We start from the raw sequence: 6,000 nt of genomic DNA on the forward strand, positions 1-6,000 counted from the left end.
TCATGTGACCTATGACCCCCTTTGACCCATTAAACGATGACATATGTCTTTAGGGGTCCTAGGACCCCTAAAAACATATTTGAATGGGTATTATGGGTCAAAGGGGGTCATAGGGTGACCTATGACCATCTTTGACCCATTAAATGATGACATATGACCCTAGGGGTTCTCGGACCCCAAGGGACATATTCGAATGGGTAATATGGGTCAAATGGGGTCATAGGGTGACTTATGACCCTCTTCGACCCATTAAACGATGACATATGTCCCTAGGGTTCCTAAGACCCTAGGGACATATTCCAATCGTTCATATGTGTCAAAGGTCTTTGACCCATTAAACGACAACATATGTCCCTAGGGGTCCTAGGACCCCTAAGGACATATTTGAATCGTTCATATGAGTCAAAGGGGGTCATAGGGTGACCTATGACCCCATTTGATGCATTAAACGACGACAGATGTCCCTAGGGGTCCTAGGACCCCTAGGGACATTTTCGAATGGGTAATATGGGTCAAATGGGGTCATAGGGTAACCTATGACACTCTTTGACCCTTTAAATGACGACATATGTCTCTAGGGGTCCTAGGACCCCTAGGGACATATTCAAATCGTACATATGGGTCAAAGGGGGTCATAGGGTGACCCTATGACCCCCTTTTACCCATTAAATGACGACATATGTCTCTAGGGGTCCTAGGACCCCTAGGGACATATTCGAATGGGTAATATGGGTCAAAGGGGGTCATAGGGTAACCTATGACCCTCTTTGACATTTTAAATGATGACATATGTCTCTAGGGGTCCTAGGACCCCTAGGGACATATTCGAATCGTACATATGGGTCAAAGTGGGTCATAGGGTGACCTATGACCCCCTTTGACCCATTAGACGATGACATATGTCTCTAGGGGTTCTAGAACCCCTAGGGACATATTCGAATGGGTATTATGGGTCAAAGGGGGTCATAGGGTGACCCATGACCCTCTTTGACTCATTAAACGACGAGATATGTCGCTAGGGGTCCTAGGACCCCTAGGGACATATTCGAATGGGTAATATGGGTCAAAGGGGGTCATGTGACCTATGACCCCCTTTGACTCATTAAACGATGACATATGTCTCTAGGGGTCCTAGGACCCCTAAAGACATATTTGAATGGGTATTATGGGTCAAAGGGGGTCATAGGGTGACCTATGACCATCTTTGACCCATTAAATGACGACATATGTCCCTAGGGGTTCTCGGACCCCAAGGGACATATTCGAATGGGTAATATGGGTCAAATGGGATCATAGGGTGACTTATGACCCTCTTTGACCCATTAAACGATGACATATGTCCCTAGGTGTCCTAAGACCCTAGGGACATATTCCAATCGTTCATATGTGTCAAAGGTCTTTGACCCATTAAACGACAACATATGTCCCTAGGGGTCCTAGGACCCCTAGGGACATATTTGAATCGTTCATATGAGTCAAAGGGGGTCATAGGGTGACCTATGACCCCATTTGATGCATTAAACGACGACATATGTCCCTAGGGGTCCTAGGACCCCTAGGGACATATTCGAATGGGTAATATGGGTCAAATGGGGTCATAGGGTAACCTATGACCCTCTTTGACCCTTTAAATGATGACATATGTCTCTAGGGGTCCTAGGACCCCTAGGAACATATTCGAATCGTACATATGGGTCAAAGAGGGTCATAGGGTGACCCTATGACCCCCTTTGACCCATTAAACGACGACATATGTCTCTAGGGGTCCTAGGACCCCTAGGGATATATTCGAATGGGTAATATGGGTCAAAGGGGGTCATAGGGTGACCTATGACCCCCTTTGACCCATTAAACAATGACATATGTCTCTAGGGGTCCTAGGACCCCTAGGTACATATTCGAATGGGTATTATGGGTCAAAGGGGGTCATAGGGTGACCTATGACCCTCTTTGACCCATTAAATGACGATATATGTCCCTAGGTGTCCTTGGACCACAAGGGACATATTCGAATGGGTAATATGGGTCAAAGGGGGTCATAGGGTGACCTATGACCCTCTTTGACCTATTAAATGATGACATATGTCCCTAGGGGTCCTAGGACCCCTAGGAACATATTTGAATCGTTCATTTGAGTCAAAGGGGGTCATAGGGTGACCTATGACCCCCTTTGATCCATTAAACGACGACGTATGTTCCTAGGGGTCCTAGAACCCCTAGGGACATAGTCGATTCGTTCATATGGGTCAAAGGGGGTGATAGGGTGACCTATGACCCCCTTTGACCCATTAAATGACGACCCTCTTTGTATTATATATTATTATATTAATATGTATAATAATATAATATATATATAACAACATAAAATTTTTATTAAATATAATATATATTAAAAATATTATTATATTAATATATATGTTATTAATATATCTATATAATAACGTAATATTTTAGTATATATAACGTAATATTTTAGGATATACTATTTATACTATTTTAGGAGTATAATTATAATATAAATAAACACTAAATATTAATATTATTATATGTATAGTAATAATAATAATAATACTATTATAGCTTTAATAATAATATTTATTAATACTATATATTTTAGCTTAATATAAATAAACACTATATATTTACACTATTATATCTATATTAATAATATTAATACTATTATAGGTATAATAATAATATTGATACTATAGGTATATTAATACTATTTTATATTAATATTATTGATATTTTATACTAATACTAATATACTATTAACTTAGTTATAAATTAAAGTCGTTTGCCTCCAAATATTTTCATAATATTAATATTATTGTGTCAAAGGAGGGAAACCTTAGCAAGTTTTTCCCCCAAAAGTCGTTTTCCTATATCGGATATCCGATCCTAGATCGGATATCCGATTATACTGGCATCAATTTCAAATATTTGACTGTCCCTACAGACCCAACAACATTACTTTTTTACTTATTTTTTCACGGGATTTGTAAAAAGTCGTGTTTTGGGGCCCAACCAATCGAAAAGAATTCAAAAATATAACCTTAGGTGTTCAAATTTGTCATCTGAATGGGGAGCAGCAGTCGTCGAAAAAATAAACATAAAAGGAAGATATCCAATGAAGACATTGCAGCATATAGGGAAAAGGACAAAATGAAACACCGAAAAAAAAGACAAGGTATGCTAAATATCAATCAAGTTGACGATGAATTAATAGAAGGTGAAATCATAGAGTCAGATAATGAAAATGTAGAATTGGGGAATGAAAATGTACCTATTGAAAATGTAGAGATTGAAAATTTTGAAGAAGAAATGCCACCAAGTCATAATCCAAATTGCATAATTGACCATGTCAAAGATGACAATGCATAGGAACTTAATGCACAAGAACCTTACATATCTCCTAATTATAATCGACATGAAGGTTCTAAAACACCAAAATGGATAATTGAAATTGATGAAATGATTATGACTAGTTTGGAAGGAAAAAAATCAGAAAGAACCATTCGGTTATGGGCTTCAAGACTATATCAGATGTTTTTCGGCAACAAGACAGTGGTAGAGCAATGTCAGCTTTTCATGCACTTATTAAAGATTCAAAAGATGAGACCTATGCTTTCCAAATTGAAAATTCGTGTCAATAAAAGGTTGGAAAGAAATGCCATTATTTTGAAGAATCTTTTCAGTGCTCTTAATAGCATTGGGAAAAATAGTAGAGAGAAGGATAATAGAGCTGCTCGAAGGGTTATTACAACCTCTTTGGTAAGTCATCATTTGAGAAAGGGTAGATATATGAGACAAACTTGTATTGATTTGAATCTAAATCGTACTACTTTGAGAAGAGCACTTAGTCGACGAGAGAAAATTGATGATCCTCTTCAAAATGAAACATGGGCATTTGGTGGGAGACTTCCACGTTTTGATAAGAAGCTATCCGACGATGTGAAGGAAGAAATTATACAATTTTGGCACTCTAACTCACGAGTATCACCCAACGCTAAAGATGTCTTAAAGTTGAGAATTGGCATCAGAGACCGCACGCCACATCCTAAACACTATTTGGAGGTAAGTCAAACTATGTTGTTCAAACAATTTAGAGAGAGTCATCCAAGTGTTCATATATCACAAAGGGCTTTTGAATCTTTGAAGCCATTTTATTGTGTGCCACTCAAAATTTGAAATACATGTTATTGCAAATATCATGTTGAGTTTTCTATGAACCATGAACTATTATGCTCCATCTGTTCTATTTTGCATAGTAAAGAAATGTTGGAGGATTGTGGGGCTAGTGGGCTTCCAAAATCATCAAGAGACTTGTTAGATCAACTCTTATGTCATAGATTTGATGGTTGTTCCTTTTATAAAAATGCTTGCTTAAATGAGAAGTGTTCAGAATGTGGTGGCTTATCCAAGTTTGACACATGTTTCCATGAGGGGTGTGAACAAGATCTTGGAAAGACAATAGTGAAAAAAAGGGTCTATGAAATGGTGAAATACACATTGAAGAGTGGAAGTGAGAGCTCTAGATGTGAATTGGTTGGAAAAGATATCAATGTGGCTAATTTTATTTCAGATTTCAAGGAAAATCTTTTTTACAAGTATGCAAGACATAGTCACAGGTCTCAGTGGTTGGATCAACAATTTAGAACGTGTAAGGAGACTTTTCCCATTGGCACTATTATATTAGTTGTTGATTTTGCTGAGAACTACACATTGCAACCTCAAAATGAGACACAATCTCAGTATTACAACTCTATTCAGATTGCAATTTTTGTTCACATAACATATAGACATGCCCCTAATAGTGTGGAAGATAATCGAAAGATTATTAGAGAGTATCATTTTTATATGAGTGATGATAGATCTCACTCTCACGAGTTTGTGCAACATTGTTTCAAAAAAAAAATTTATTTCTTACACGAGCATACAATTGCTATGGATAGACATATCATTTGGTCAGATAACTGTACAGGTCAATTCAAGAATGCTTGCATGTTTTATTGGTTGTGTAGGATGCATGTAGAGAGAGGGGTGCCTCATATTTGGAGTTTTTTTGAGTCCGGCCATGGAAAAGGGGAACATGATGGAGTAGGGGCATGTGTGAAGAGAGCTCTAGTTAAGGAGCAACTGAAGATTTCAACAACAGAGCTTCTTGATGCTCGTAGCATTGTTGATTGGTGTAGTTTAGCATTATCACAGGGGGGGACTCTTAATTCAGTGGTACGCAGGTTCTTTTGGTTGGTTGAGGAAGGGTCCATAGGTGATAGATCAGATTGTGCTACAGTGACAGACTCATCAAAAATGCATTCATTTTGGAGCTCTAATTCTAGTACATGGACCATTTGGACACGACAACTAGCTTGTTTTTGTCGTACTTGTTTTCAGTGTGATTGGGATCACTGTGAGTTAAGTGAGTGGGTGGAAACATGGGCTCTACATTATCTTACTCCATTGTCTATCATACCCTCTATCAAAAATGATGACATGGAAAGTTCACTTGAGCATAATCATCTATCAGATCTACTTTAGCCAGGACATGTCTTTGCATTGGTTGCACCATAGGGGAATGATGAGAAATCCGATTATTGGTTAGCACGTTGTGTAAGAGGAAAATAAAAACTTGCACAACCGATCACAGATGATGATGGATTCATGTATCCTATTGGTTCATTGGTTGTTTCTGGAACATGGCTGCGGACATACATGCTTAGAAGGAACAGAATTCCTGCATTCAAAGACTATCAGAAGCACAAAGTAATTCTCATATATTCGCATCTTATTATAGCAACAAATGTAAAGTTATTGAAGCATCAAGGAAGACCAAAAGTAAAAGAACTTTTTACTATTGCTAATGTTGATCATGAAGCCTTGTTGGAGACCCTAAAATAGAGAGAGGACCCTATTGGAATACTTGACTAGGTATATATACTTCTTATGTTATTTTCTTCATAATGATTTAATGAATTGATGATTATCTTGTTTAATACA

Source organism: Cupressus sempervirens, chromosome 11 (genome assembly GCF_028749045.1).
Source record: "Cupressus sempervirens isolate cs-2001-9-10 chromosome 11, ASM2874904v1, whole genome shotgun sequence".
NCBI classification, from domain to species: Eukaryota; Viridiplantae; Streptophyta; class Pinopsida; order Cupressales; family Cupressaceae; genus Cupressus; species Cupressus sempervirens.